Source organism: Eschrichtius robustus, chromosome 8 (genome assembly GCF_028021215.1).
Source record: "Eschrichtius robustus isolate mEscRob2 chromosome 8, mEscRob2.pri, whole genome shotgun sequence".
Classification (NCBI taxonomy): Eukaryota; Metazoa; Chordata; class Mammalia; order Artiodactyla; family Eschrichtiidae; genus Eschrichtius; species Eschrichtius robustus.
The window spans coordinates 33324884-33341815 of record NC_090831.1 but is presented as its reverse complement, the minus strand read 5'-3'; positions in this window follow the sequence as shown (position 1 = coordinate 33341815).

Below are 16932 nucleotides of genomic sequence, written 5' to 3'. Positions count from 1 at the left end.
GTTCTACTGTACTCCCAACTGTTTCCTTTTTTGAACAGAAAAGAAAACGGCGGAGAAAAATAATGAGTTTTACGAATTTTCAATGACATGCAAACCCAAATTACAAAATCCTATCAGCTCACAGCAGCCAGAAGGGCCATTAGCATAAATGCTGCAAACAATAAATGCTGAAGCGATTGTGGAGAAATGCGTACCCTCGATTCTAAGGGGGACATGGTAAGTGCCACTAATGAAAATGCAAAGAAGGTGCTTTGAAAAGGGAAACACGGTGCTACCAGTCAGTCAATCACTCCCACAGCTGGGCCTATCACCTGAGAACATGAGAATCAAAAAGTCACAGGCTGGCAATCCTGCACTCCAACAATATTTACCATAGCCAACGCTTGGAAGCAATGAAAATGTCCATCAACCGAGGAATGCACAAAGTAGAAGTGGTCCACGTACACAGTGGAAAATTACTCCAATAAAAAATAAAAATTAAATTTAAAAATCCAACAAAAGAAAGGAGACATCAGATTGTGTGGGTGTGTCCGGGCACACTCCACTCTAATTTATAACCGAGAAACACCACAGGCCGCAAGGGCTTTTCCCTAGGTACCAGGGTGGGGAACATAGAAAGGCTGCCCCCCTCTGGCAGTTACCTGCAAAAGCAGCTTTAAAGCCTGTGCTAATGGTCATTTCATAGGAACAAGTACTGCAGAACTGTAAATGAAACCTGCCCTCAAAATGTCTTGAGGGAGGTAATGGCCAAAACATTTCAAAATGTGACACATACTTTAAGAGAACCCTCTGAAGAACGAAGGGGTAATCACAGCTTGAAAAATAAAAAGGACATGTCTTAAAGCTCAATTTCAACGGATTATGAGGCACGTGTGAATTCAACCACAAAGAGGTATCAGCTCACAATTGTCAGAATAACCATCAGCAAGAAAACTACAAACAATAAATGCTGAAGGTGTTGTGGAGAAATGCCTACCCTCAACTTCAAGGGGGACGTAACTTGGAAAGGGCCACGAACGAGAACAGAATGGAGGTGCCATATGATCCAGCAGGCCCACTCCTCGACCTATAATCTAAGAAGAGAGAATTGGAAAGACACAGGCAGGCAAATCTGCATGGCACAGTATTACAATAGCCAAGATATGGAAGTAACGAAAAAGTCCAAAAACAGACGGGTGGACACAGAAGAACTCCTCCATGTACAGACGGAATATTCGCTAGTGAAAAAAATGAAACAATGCCATTTGCAGCACCATAGATGAGTCTAGACGTAATCACGCCAGCTGTAGTAAGTGAGAAAGCAAAAGACACATATCCTATCATATCACTTTCAGGAGTTACTTCAAAATGGATACCAGTGAAGATATTTCCACAGAGAAAGGCAATCACAGATTCATTAAAAAACTTATGGTTCACCAAATAGAAAGGGATGAGGATTGGATACACTACTATATTGGGGTTAACAGAGATATACAAACCATGTGAAATATATAATCACCAAAGATGTACGGAAGACCAGGAGAAGACTACTCAACATTGTGTCATAACCTACATGGGAAAAGGATGCGAGGAAGAATAGATACACGTCTATGTGTGAAAGAACCACATCTTGCACACCTAGAACAAACAAGGCATTGCAATCAAATGTGCTGGGATAAAAAATAAAAAGTAAATTACAAATATGAACAAGAAGTAATGAGACATAACCTTAAAGGGCTTTTTCCTGGCACATTCCATTCTAATTTACAACCTAGAACACCACTTCCATTAAGCCTCTGTTTCCCTAGTAACCAAATTTGGTAAAAGAGAAATGCTGCCACCTTGTGGCCGTTTCCTGCAAGAGCAGCTTTAAACTCACAGCTAATGGTCACTTAACACTCAGAAGGACTCAGGGCTGTAAAGGACACCTGCCCTAAAAAAACTGTGCTGAAGTAGGGAATGGACAAAAAAATTCAAAACAGGCAAATGTTTCAAGAGGAGAGTATGAAGAGTGAAGTTTTATTCACACTCTTTTTAAAAAAAAAGGAAAATGGATAAAAGCTCAACCTCAGGGAGTGTTAGACCCATGCAATCTAATCTACAAAAAGTTTCAACTTACACCAGTCGACTGACCATCAGCAAAAAGTCTACAAACAATAAATGCTGAAGGGGTTTTAGAGAACTGTGTACCCTCTACCTGCTGGTGAGACGTAAAGGGCTAACAGCCAATAATGAGAACAGAAAGGAGCTGTGTTTCAAAGTAAAAATGGAGGTACCGTTCAATCCAGCAGGCGCACCATTGGACCTCTCACCTGAGAAGACAAGAATCGAGAAGACACAGGCCGCAAAAGCTGCAGAGCAGCCTTATTCACAATAGCCAAGAGAGTAAAGCAATCAAAATGTCCAACAACAGGTGAATGGATAAAGAAGAAGTGGTCCATGTACACAATGGAATATTAGCTATGGAAAACAATGAACCATTGCTCTCTGAGGCACCACAAATGAGTCTGGAGATAATCATGAAACATGAGGTAGGTCGGAAAGCAAAAGACCTATACACTATGATATCACTTATAGGCGTTACCTAATAACTGACACAAATGAACATATTTCCACAGAGAAAGACGCTCACAGAGTTAGAAAACAAACTATGCTCATCTAAAAGGAAAGGTGGGGGGAATGGATAAATTAAGATTAGTGTTACTATATGTATACAAACACATATTATATACATATCTCAAAAAGACCGACAATATAGCAAGGGAGGTCTGCGGAACCCTCTGTAACATTTTACAAGGGAAGAGGATCTGTAGTTGAATAGACATATGTAATGTACAAATGAACCAGATTGTGTACACCTAGGACAAACAATATTCTAAGCTTTACCCCAATTAAAAAAAAAATTTAAAACCAAGAAGAAATAATGAGACATAAACTTATGGGGGTTTCTCCATGCACATTCCAATGTAATTTACAACCTAGGAACACGACTTCCAGAAAGGCTCTGCTGCCCTAGTACCCAGATTTGGGAATGGAGAAATGCTGCCTGCTTGAGGCCTCTTCCCACAACAGCAGCTTTAAACCCATTGCTAAAGGTCACTAAATATTCACCACACTTGCAGTTCGGTAAATGACACCTGCTCTCTAAAAAAATTCTGGGGTGGAAAATCGACCAAAAATTTCAAAAGAGGACAACCTTCCAAGAGGACAATTTCAAGAGTTATACTGTACTCCCAATTGTTTCCTTTTTTGAACAGAAAAGAAAACGGCAGAGAAAAATAATGAGTTTTACGAATTTTCAACGACATGCAAACCCAAATTACAAAATCCTATCAGCTCACAGCAGCCAGAAGGGCCATTAGCATAAATGCTGCAAACAATAAATGCTGAAGCGATTGTGGAGAAATGCGTACCCTCGATTCTAAGGGGGACGTGGTAAGTGCCACTAATGAAAACGCAAAGAAGGTGCTTTGAAAAGGGAAACACGGTGCTACCAGTCAGTCAATCACACCCACTGCTGGGCCTATCACCTGAGAACATGAGAATCAAAAAGTCACAGGCTGGCAATCCTGCACTCCAACAATATTTAACATAGCCAACACTTGGAAGCAATGAAAATGTCCATCAACCGAGGAATGCACAAAGTAGAAGCGGTCCACGTACACAGTGGAAAATTACTCCAATAAGAAATAAAAATTAAGTTTAAAAATCCAACAAAAGTAAGGAGACATCAGATTGTGTGGGTGTCTCCGGGCACACTCCACTCTAATTTATAACCGAGAAACACCACAGGCCGCAAGGGCTTTTCCCTAGGTACCAGGGTGGGCAACATAGAAAGGCTGCCACCCTCTGGCAGTTACCTGCACAAGCAGCTTTAAAGCCTGTGCTAATGGTCATTGCATAGGAACAAGTACTGCAGAACTGTAAATGAAACCTGCCCTCAAAATGTCTTGAGGGAGGTAATGGCCAAAACATTTCAAAATGTGACACATACTTTAAGAGAACCCTCTGAAGAACGAAGGGGTAATCACAGCTTGAAAAATAAAAAGGACATGTCTTAAAGCTCAATTTCAACGGATTATGAGGCACGTGTGAATTCAACCACAAAGAGGTATCAGCTCACAATTGTCAGAATAACCATCAGCAAGAAAACTACAAACAATAAATGCTGAAGGTGTTGTGGAGAAATGCCTACCCTCAACATCAAGGGGGACGTAACTTGGAAAGGGCCACGGACGAGAACAGAATGGAGGTGCCTTAAAAAGGTAAACATTGAGCTACCATATGATCCAGCAGGCCCACTCCTCGACCTATAATCTAAGAAGAGAGAATTGGAAAGACACAGGCAGGCAAATCTGCATGGCACAGTATTACAATAGCCAAGATATGGAAGTAACCATAAAGTCCACCAACAGACGGGTGGACACAGAAGAACTCCTCCATGTACAGATGGAATATTCGCTAGTGAAAAAAATGAAACAATGCCATTTGCAGCACCATAGATGAGTCTAGACGTAATCACGCCACCTGTAGTAAGTGAGAAAGCAAAAGACACATATCCTATCATATCACTTTCAGGAGTTACTTCAAAATTGATACCAGTGAAGATATTGCCACAGAGAAAGGCAATCACAGATTCATTAAAAAACTTATGGTTCACCAAATAGAAAGGGATGAGGATTGGATACACTACCATTTTGGGGTTAACAGAGATATACAAACCATGTGAAATATATAATCACCAAAGATATACGGAAGACCAGGAGAAGACTACTCAACATTGTGTCATAACCTACATGGGAAAAGGATGCGAGGAAGAATAGATACATGTATATGTGTGAAAGAACCACATCTTGCACACCTAGAACAAACAAGGCATTGTAATCAAATTTGCTGGGATAAAAAATAAAAAGTAAATTACAAATATGAACAAGAAGTAATGAGGCATAAACTTAAAGGGCTTTTTCCTGGCACATTCCATTCTAATTTACAACCTAGAACAACACTTCCAGTAAGCCTCTGTTTCCCTAGTAACCAAATTTGGTAAAGGAGAAATGCTGCCACCTTGTGGCCGTTTCCTGCAAGAGCAGCTTTAAACTCACAGCTAATGGTCACTTAACACTCAGAAGGACTCAGGGCTGTAAAGGACACCTGCCCTAAAAAACTGTGCTGAAGTAGGGAGTGGACAAAAAAATTCAAAACAGGCAAATGTTTCAAGAGGAGAGTATGAAGAGTTAAGTTTTATTCACACTCTTTTTAAAAAGAAGGAAAATGGATAAAAGCTCAACCTCAGGGAGTGTTAGACCCATGCAATCTAATCTACAAAAAGTTTCAACTTACACCAGTCGACTGACCATCAGCAAAAAGTCTACAAACAGTAAATGCTGAAGGGATTTTAGAGAACTGTGTACCCTCTACCTGCTGGTGAGACGTAAAGGGGCCACAGCCAATAATGAGAACAGAAAGAAGCTGTGTTTCAAAGTAAAAATGGAGGTACCGTTCAATCCAGCAGGCGCACCATTGGACCTCTCACCTGAGAAGACAAGAATCGAGAAGACACAGGCCGCAAAAGCTGCAGAGCAGCCTTATTCACAATAGCCAAGAGAGTAAAGCAATCAAAATGTCCAACAACAGGTGAATGGATAAAGAAGAAGTGGTCCATGTACACAATGGAATATTAGCTATGGAAAACAATGAACCATTGCTCTCTGAGGCACCACAAATGAGTCTGGAGATAATCATGAAACATGAGGTAGGTCGGAAAGCAAAAGACCTATACACTATGATATCACTTATAGGCGTTACCTAATAACTGACACAAATGAACATATTTCCACAGAGAAAGACGCTCACAGAGTTAGAAAACAAACTATGCTCATCTAAAAGGAAAGGTGGGGGGAATGGATAAATTAAGATTAGTGTTACTATATGTATACAAACACATATTATATACATATCTCAAAAAGACCGACAATATAGCAAGGGAGGTCTGCGGAACCCTCTGTAACATTTTACAAGGGAAGAGGATCTGTAGTTGAATAGACATATGTAATGTACAAATGAACCAGATTGTGTACACCTAGGACAAACAATATTCTAAGCTTTACCCCAATTAAAAAAAAATTTTAAAACCAAGAAGAAATAATGAGACATAAACTTATGGGGGTTTCTCCATGCACATTCCAATGTAATTTACAACCTAGGAACACGACTTCCAGAAAGGCTCTGCTGCCCTAGTACCCAGATTTGGGAATGGAGAAATGCTGCCTGCTTGAGGCCTCTTCCCACAACAGCAGCTTTAAACCCATTGCTAAAGGTCACTAAATATTCACCACACTTGCAGTTCGGTAAATGACACCTGCTCTCTAAAAAAATTCTGGGGTGGAAAATCGACCAAAAATTTCAAAAGAGGACAACCTTCCAAGAGGACAATTTCAAGAGTTATACTGTACTCCCAATTGTTTCCTTTTTTGAACAGAAAAGAAAACGGCAGAGAAAAATAATGAGTTTTACGAATTTTCAACGACATGCAAACCCAAATTACAAAATCCTATCAGCTCACAGCAGCCAGAAGGGCCATTAGCATAAATGCTGCAAACAATAAATGCTGAAGCGATTGTGGAGAAATGCGTACCCTCGATTCTAAGGGGGACGTGGTAAGTGCCACTAATGAAAACGCAAAGAAGGTGCTTTGAAAAGGGAAACACGGTGCTACCAGTCAGTCAATCACACCCACTGCTGGGCCTATCACCTGAGAACATGAGAATCAAAAAGTCACAGGCTGGCAATCCTGCACTCCAACAATATTTAACATAGCCAACACTTGGAAGCAATGAAAATGTCCATCAACCGAGGAATGCACAAAGTAGAAGCGGTCCACGTACACAGTGGAAAATTACTCCAATAAGAAATAAAAATTAAGTTTAAAAATCCAACAAAAGTAAGGAGACATCAGATTGTGTGGGTGTCTCCGGGCACACTCCACTCTAATTTATAACCGAGAAACACCACAGGCCGCAAGGGCTTTTCCCTAGGTACCAGGGTGGGGAACATAGAAAGGCTGCCACCCTCTGGCAGTTACCTGCACAAGCAGCTTTAAAGCCTGTGCTAATGGTCATTGCATAGGAACAAGTACTGCAGAACTGTAAATGAAACCTGCCCTCAAAATGTCTTGAGGGAGGTAATGGCCAAAACATTTCAAAATGTGACACATACTTTAAGAGAACCCTCTGAAGAACGAAGGGGTAATCACAGCTTGAAAAATAAAAAGGACATGTCTTAAAGCTCAATTTCAACGGATTATGAGGCACGTGTGAATTCAACCACAAAGAGGTATCAGCTCACAATTGTCAGAATAACCATCAGCAAGAAAACTACAAACAATAAATGCTGAAGGTGTTGTGGAGAAATGCCTACCCTCAACATCAAGGGGGACGTAACTTGGAAAGGGCCACGGACGAGAACAGAATGGAGGTGCCTTAAAAAGGTAAACATTGAGCTACCATATGATCCAGCAGGCCCACTCCTCGACCTATAATCTAAGAAGAGAGAATTGGAAAGACACAGGCAGGCAAATCTGCATGGCACAGTATTACAATAGCCAAGATATGGAAGTAACCAAAAAGTCCACCAACAGACGGGTGGACACAGAAGAACTCCTCCATGTACAGATGGAATATTCGCTAGTGAAAAAAATGAAACAATGCCATTTGCAGCACCATAGATGAGTCTAGACGTAATCACGCCACCTGTAGTAAGTGAGAAAGCAAAAGACACATATCCTATCATATCACTTTCAGGAGTTACTTCAAAATTGATACCAGTGAAGATATTGCCACAGAGAAAGGCAATCACAGATTCATTAAAAAACTTATGGTTCACCAAATAGAAAGGGATGAGGATTGGATACACTACCATTTTGGGGTTAACAGAGATATACAAACCATGTGAAATATATAATCACCAAAGATATACGGAAGACCAGGAGAAGACTACTCAACATTGTGTCATAACCTACATGGGAAAAGGATGCGAGGAAGAATAGATACATGTATATGTGTGAAAGAACCACATCTTGCACACCTAGAACAAACAAGGCATTGTAATCAAATTTGCTGGGATAAAAAATAAAAAGTAAATTACAAATATGAACAAGAAGTAATGAGGCATAAACTTAAAGGGCTTTTTCCTGGCACATTCCATTCTAATTTACAACCTAGAACAACACTTCCAGTAAGCCTCTGTTTCCCTAGTAACCAAATTTGGTAAAGGAGAAATGCTGCCACCTTGTGGCCGTTTCCTGCAAGAGCAGCTTTAAACTCACAGCTAATGGTCACTTAACACTCAGAAGGACTCAGGGCTGTAAAGGACACCTGCCCTAAAAAACTGTGCTGAAGTAGGGAGTGGACAAAAAAATTCAAAACAGGCAAATGTTTCAAGAGGAGAGTATGAAGAGTTAAGTTTTATTCACACTCTTTTTAAAAAGAAGGAAAATGGATAAAAGCTCAACCTCAGGGAGTGTTAGACCCATGCAATCTAATCTACAAAAAGTTTCAACTTACACCAGTCGACTGACCATCAGCAAAAAGTCTACAAACAGTAAATGCTGAAGGGATTTTAGAGAACTGTGTACCCTCTACCTGCTGGTGAGACGTAAAGGGGCCACAGCCAATAATGAGAACAGAAAGAAGCTGTGTTTCAAAGTAAAAATGGAGGTACCGTTCAATCCAGCAGGCGCACCATTGGACCTCTCACCTGAGAAGACAAGAATCGAGAAGACACAGGCCGCAAAAGCTGCAGAGCAGCCTTATTCACAATAGCCAAGAGAGTAAAGCAATCAAAATGTCCAACAACAGGTGAATGGATAAAGAAGAAGTGGTCCATGTACACAATGGAATATTAGCTATGGAAAACAATGAACCATTGCTCTCTGAGGCACCACAAATGAGTCTGGAGATAATCATGAAACATGAGGTAGGTCGGAAAGCAAAAGACCTATACACTATGATATCACTTATAGGCGTTACCTAATAACTGACACAAATGAACATATTTCCACAGAGAAAGACGCTCACAGAGTTAGAAAACAAACTATGCTCATCTAAAAGGAAAGGTGGGGGGAATGGATAAATTAAGATTAGTGTTACTATATGTATACAAACACATATTATATACATATCTCAAAAAGACCGACAATATAGCAAGGGAGGTCTGCGGAACCCTCTGTAACATTTTACAAGGGAAGAGGATCTGTAGTTGAATAGACATATGTAATGTACAAATGAACCAGATTGTGTACACCTAGGACAAACAATATTCTAAGCTTTACCCCAATTAAAAAAAAATTTTAAAACCAAGAAGAAATAATGAGACATAAACTTATGGGGGTTTCTCCATGCACATTCCAATGTAATTTACAACCTAGGAACACGACTTCCAGAAAGGCTCTGCTGCCCTAGTACCCAGATTTGGGAATGGAGAAATGCTGCCTGCTTGAGGCCTCTTCCCACAACAGCAGCTTTAAACCCATTGCTAAAGGTCACTAAATATTCACCACACTTGCAGTTCGGTAAATGACACCTGCTCTCTAAAAAAATTCTGGGGTGGAAAATCGACCAAAAATTTCAAAAGAGGACAACCTTCCAAGAGGACAATTTCAAGAGTTATACTGTACTCCCAATTGTTTCCTTTTTTGAACAGAAAAGAAAACGGCAGAGAAAAATAATGAGTTTTACGAATTTTCAACGACATGCAAACCCAAATTACAAAATCCTATCAGCTCACAGCAGCCAGAAGGGCCATTAGCATAAATGCTGCAAACAATAAATGCTGAAGCGATTGTGGAGAAATGCGTACCCTCGATTCTAAGGGGGACGTGGTAAGTGCCACTAATGAAAACGCAAAGAAGGTGCTTTGAAAAGGGAAACACGGTGCTACCAGTCAGTCAATCACACCCACTGCTGGGCCTATCACCTGAGAACATGAGAATCAAAAAGTCACAGGCTGGCAATCCTGCACTCCAACAATATTTAACATAGCCAACACTTGGAAGCAATGAAAATGTCCATCAACCGAGGAATGCACAAAGTAGAAGCGGTCCACGTACACAGTGGAAAATTACTCCAATAAGAAATAAAAATTAAGTTTAAAAATCCAACAAAAGTAAGGAGACATCAGATTGTGTGGGTGTCTCCGGGCACACTCCACTCTAATTTATAACCGAGAAACACCACAGGCCGCAAGGGCTTTTCCCTAGGTACCAGGGTGGGGAACATAGAAAGGCTGCCACCCTCTGGCAGTTACCTGCACAAGCAGCTTTAAAGCCTGTGCTAATGGTCATTGCATAGGAACAAGTACTGCAGAACTGTAAATGAAACCTGCCCTCAAAATGTCTTGAGGGAGGTAATGGCCAAAACATTTCAAAATGTGACACATACTTTAAGAGAACCCTCTGAAGAACGAAGGGGTAATCACAGCTTGAAAAATAAAAAGGACATGTCTTAAAGCTCAATTTCAACGGATTATGAGGCACGTGTGAATTCAACCACAAAGAGGTATCAGCTCACAATTGTCAGAATAACCATCAGCAAGAAAACTACAAACAATAAATGCTGAAGGTGTTGTGGAGAAATGCCTACCCTCAACATCAAGGGGGACGTAACTTGGAAAGGGCCACGGACGAGAACAGAATGGAGGTGCCTTAAAAAGGTAAACATTGAGCTACCATATGATCCAGCAGGCCCACTCCTCGACCTATAATCTAAGAAGAGAGAATTGGAAAGACACAGGCAGGCAAATCTGCATGGCACAGTATTACAATAGCCAAGATATGGAAGTAACCAAAAAGTCCACCAACAGACGGGTGGACACAGAAGAACTCCTCCATGTACAGATGGAATATTCGCTAGTGAAAAAAATGAAACAATGCCATTTGCAGCACCATAGATGAGTCTAGACGTAATCACGCCACCTGTAGTAAGTGAGAAAGCAAAAGACACATATCCTATCATATCACTTTCAGGAGTTACTTCAAAATTGATACCAGTGAAGATATTGCCACAGAGAAAGGCAATCACAGATTCATTAAAAAACTTATGGTTCACCAAATAGAAAGGGATGAGGATTGGATACACTACCATTTTGGGGTTAACAGAGATATACAAACCATGTGAAATATATAATCACCAAAGATATACGGAAGACCAGGAGAAGACTACTCAACATTGTGTCATAACCTACATGGGAAAAGGATGCGAGGAAGAATAGATACATGTATATGTGTGAAAGAACCACATCTTGCACACCTAGAACAAACAAGGCATTGTAATCAAATTTGCTGGGATAAAAAATAAAAAGTAAATTACAAATATGAACAAGAAGTAATGAGGCATAAACTTAAAGGGCTTTTTCCTGGCACATTCCATTCTAATTTACAACCTAGAACAACACTTCCAGTAAGCCTCTGTTTCCCTAGTAACCAAATTTGGTAAAGGAGAAATGCTGCCACCTTGTGGCCGTTTCCTGCAAGAGCAGCTTTAAACTCACAGCTAATGGTCACTTAACACTCAGAAGGACTCAGGGCTGTAAAGGACACCTGCCCTAAAAAAACTGTGCTGAAGTAGGGAATGGACAAAAAAATTCAAAACAGGCAAATGTTTCAAGAGGAGAGTATGAAGAGTGAAGTTTTATTCACACTCTTTTTAAAAAAAAGGAAAATGGATAAAAGCTCAACCTCAGGGAGTGGTAGACCCATGCAATCTAATCTACAAAAAGTTTCAACTTACACCAGTCGACTGACCATCAGCAAAAAGTCTACAAACAATAAATGCTGAATGGGGTTTTAGAGAACTGTGTACCCTCTACCTGCTGGTGAGACGTAAAGGGGTAACAGCCAATAATGAGAACAGAAAGGAGCTGTGTTTCAAAGTAAAAATGGAGGTACCGTTCAATCCAGCAGGCGCACCATTGGACCTCTCACCTGAGAAGACAAGAATCGAGAAGACACAGGCCGCAAAAGCGGCAGAGCAGCCTTATTCACAATAGCCAAGACAGTAAAGCAATCAAAATGTCCAACAACAGGTGAATGGATAAAGAAGAAGTGATCCATGTACACAATGGAATATTAGCTATGGAAAACAATGAACCATTGCTCTCTGAGGCACCACAAATGAGTCTGGAGATAATCAGGAAACATGAGGTAGGTCGGAAAGCAAAAGACCTATATTCTATGATATCACTTATAGGCGTTATCTAATAACTGACACAAATGAACATATTTCCACAGAGAAAGACGCTCACAGAGTTAGAAAACAAACTATGCTCATCTAAAAGGAAAGGTGGGGGGAATGGATAAATTAAGATTAGTGTTACTATATGGATACAAACACATATTATATACATATCTCAAAAAGACCGACAATATAGCAAGGGAGGTCTGCGGAACCCTCTGTAACATTTTACAAGGGAAGAGGATCTGTACTTGAATAGACATATGTAATGTACAAATGAACCAGATTGTGTACACCTAGGACAAACAATATGCTAAGCTTTATCCCAATTTAAAAAATTTTTAAAACCAAGAAGAAATAATGAGACCTAAACTTATGGGGGTTTCTCCGTGCACATTCCAATGTAATTTACAACCTAGGAACACGACTTCCAGAAAGGCTCTGCTGCCCTAGTACCCAGATTTGGGAATGGAGAAATGCTGCCTGCTTGTGGCCTCTTCCCACAACAGCAGCTTTAAACCCATTGCTAAAGGTCACTAAATGTTCACCACACTTGCAGTTCGGTAAATGACACCTGCTCTCTAAAAAAATTCTGGGGTGGAAAATCGACCAAAAATTTCAAAAGAGGGCAACCTTCCAAGAAGACGATTTCAAGAGTTCTACTGTACTCCCAACTGTTTCCTTTTTTGAACAGAAAAGAAAACGGCGGAGAAAAATAATGAGTTTTACGAATTTTCAACGACATGCAAACCCAAATTACAAAATCCTATCAGCTCACAGCAGCCAGAAGGGCCATTAGCATAAATGCTGCAAACAATAAATGCTGAAGCGATTGTGGAGAAATGCGTACCCTCGATTCTAAGGGGGACATGGTAAGTGCCACTAATGAAAACGCAAAGAAGGTGCTTTGAAAAGGGAAACACGGTGCTACCAGTCAGTCAATCACACCCACAGCTGGGCCTATCAACTGAGAACATGAGAATCAAAAAGTCACAGGCTGGCAATCCTGCACTCCAACAATATTTACCATCGCCAACGCTTGAAAGCAATGAAAATGTCCATCAACAGAGGAATGCACAAAGTAGAAGTGGTCCACGTACACAGTGGAAAATTACTCCAATAAAAAATAAAAATTAAATTTAAAAATCCAACAAAAGTAAGGAGACATCAGATTGTGTGGGTGGGTCCGGGCACACTCCACTCTAATTTATAACCGAGAAACACCACAGGCCGCAAGGGCTTTTCCCTAGGTACCAGGGTGGGGAACATAGAAAGGCTGCCCCCCTCTGGCAGTTACCTGCAAAAGCAGCTTTAAAGCCTGTGCTAATGGTCATTGCATAGGAACAAGTACTGCAGAACTGTAAATGAAACCTGCCCTCAAAATGTCTTGAGGGAGGTAATGGCCAAAACATTTCAAAATGTGACACATACTTTAAGAGAAACCTCTGAAGAACGAAGGGGTAATCACAGCTTGAAAAATAAAAAGGACATGTCTTAAAGCTCAATTTCAACGGATTATGAGGCACGTGTGAATTCAACCACAAAGAGGTATCAGCTCACAAGTGGCAGAATAACCATCAGCAAGAAAACTACAAACAATAAATGCTGAAGGTGTTGTGAAGAAATGCCTACCCTCAACTTCAAGGGGGACGTAACTTGGAAAGGGCCACGAACGAGAACAGAATGGAGGTGCCATATGATCCAGCAGGCCCACTCCTCGACCTATAATCTAAGAAGAGAGAATTGGAAAGACACAGGCAGGCAAATCTGCATGGCACAGTATTACAATAGCCAAGATATGGAAGTAACGAAAAAGTCCACCAACAGACGGGTGGACACAGAAGAACTCCTCCATGTACAGACGGAATATGCGCTAGTGAAAAAAATGAAACAATGCCATTTGCAGCACCATAGATGAGTCTAGACGTAATCACGCCACCTGTAGTAAGTGAGAAAGCAAAAGACACATATCCTATCATATCACTTTCAGGAGTTACTTCAAAATTGATACCAGTGAAGATATTTCCACAGAGAAAGGCAATCACAGATTCATTAAAAAACTTATGGTTCACCAAATAGAAAGGGATGAGGATTGGATACACTACCATTTTGGGGTTAACAGAGATATACAAACCATGTGAAATATATAATCACCAAAGATGTACGGAAGGCCAGGAGAAGACTACTCAACATTGTTTCATAACCTACATGGGAAAAGGATGCGAGGAAGAATAGAAACACGTATATGTGTGAAAGAACCACATCTTGCACACCTAGAACAAACAAGGCATTGTAATCAAATTTGCTGGGATAAAAAATAAAAAGTAAATTACAAATATGAACAAGAAGTAATGAGACATAACCTTAAAGGGCTTTTTCCTGGCACATTCCATTCTAATTTACAACCTAGAACACCACTTCCATTAAGCCTCTGTTTCCCTAGTAACCAAATTTGGTAAAGTAGAAATGCTGCCACCTTGTGGCCGTTTCCTGCAAGAGCAGCTTTAAACTCACAGCTAATGGTCACTTAACACTCACAAGGACTCAGGGCTGTAAAGGACACCTGCCCTAAAAAAACTGTGCTGAAGTAGGGAATGGACAAAAAAATTCAAAACAGGCAAATGTTTCAAGAGGAGAGTATGAAGAGTGAAGTTTTATTCACACTCTTTTTAAAAAAAAGGAAAATGGATAAAAGCTCAACCTCAGGGAGTGGTAGACCCATGCAATCTAATCTACAAAAAGTTTCAACTTACACCAGTCGACTGACCATCAGCAAAAAGTCTACAAACAATAAATGCTGAATGGGGTTTTAGAGAACTGTGTACCCTCTACCTGCTGGTGAGACGTAAAGGGGTAACAGCCAATAATGAGAACAGAAAGGAGCTGTGTTTCAAAGTAAAAATGGAGGTACCGTTCAATCCAGCAGGCGCACCATTGGACCTCTCACCTGAGAAGACAAGAATCGAGAAGACACAGGCCGCAAAAGCGGCAGAGCAGCCTTATTCACAATAGCCAAGACAGTAAAGCAATCAAAATGTCCAACAACAGGTGAATGGATAAAGAAGAAGTGATCCATGTACACAATGGAATATTAGCTATGGAAAACAATGAACCATTGCTCTCTGAGACACCACAAATGAGTCTGGAGATAATCAGGAAACATGAGGTAGGTCGGAAAGCAAAAGACCTATATTCTATGATATCACTTATAGGCGTTATCTAATAACTGACACAAATGAACATATTTCCACAGAGAAAGACGCTCACAGAGTTAGAAAACAAACTATGCTCATCTAAAAGGAAAGGTGGGGGGAATGGATAAATTAAGATTAGTGTTACTATATGGATACAAACACATATTATATACATATCTCAAAAAGACCGACAATATAGCAAGGGAGGTCTGCGGAACCCTCTGTAACATTTTACAAGGGAAGAGGATCTGTACTTGAATAGACATATGTAATGTACAAATGAACCAGATTGTGTACACCTAGGACAAACAATATGCTAAGCTTTACCCCAATTTAAAAAATTTTTAAAACCAAGAAGAAATAATGAGGCCTAAACTTATGGGGGTTTCTCCGTGCACATTCCAATGTAATTTACAACCTAGGAACACGACTTCCAGAAAGGCTCTGCTGCCCTAGTACCCAGATTTGGGAATGGAGAAATGCTGCCTGCTTGAGGCCTCTTCCCACAACAGCAGCTTTAAACCCATTGCTAAAGGTCACTAAATATTCACCACACTTGCAGTTCGGTAAATGACACCTGCTCTCTAAAAAAATTCTGGGGTGGAAAATCGACCAGAAATTTCAAAAGAGGGCAACCTTCCAAGAAGACGATTTCAAGAGTTCTACTGTACTCCCAACTGTTTCCTTTTTTGAACAGAAAAGAAAACGGCGGAGAAAAATAATGAGTTTTACGAATTTTCAATGACATGCAAACCCAAATTACAAAATCCTATCAGCTCACAGCAGCCAGAAGGGCCATTAGCATAAATGCTGCAAACAATAAATGCTGAAGCGATTGTGGAGAAATGCGTACCCTCGATTCTAAGGGGGACATGGTAAGTGCCACTAATGAAAATGCAAAGAAGGTGCTTTGAAAAGGGAAACACGGTGCTACCAGTCAGTCAATCACTCCCACAGCTGGGCCTATCACCTGAGAACATGAGAATCAAAAAGTCACAGGCTGGCAATCCTGCACTCCAACAATATTTACCATAGCCAACGCTTGGAAGCAATGAAAATGTCCATCAACCGAGGAATGCACAAAGTAGAAGTGGTCCACGTACACAGTGGAAAATTACTCCAATAAAAAATAAAAATTAAATTTAAAAATCCAACAAAAGAAAGGAGACATCAGATTGTGTGGGTGTGTCCGGGCACACTCCACTCTAATTTATAACCGAGAAACACCACAGGCCGCAAGGGCTTTTCCCTAGGTACCAGGGTGGGGAACATAGAAAGGCTGCCCCCCTCTGGCAGTTACCTGCAAAAGCAGCTTTAAAGCCTGTGCTAATGGTCATTTCATAGGAACAAGTACTGCAGAACTGTAAATGAAACCTGCCCTCAAAATGTCTTGAGGGAGGTAATGGCCAAAACATTTCAAAATGTGACACATACTTTAAGAGAACCCTCTGAAGAACGAAGGGGTAATCACAGCTTGAAAAATAAAAAGGACATGTCTTAAAGCTCAATTTCAACGGATTATGAGGCACGTG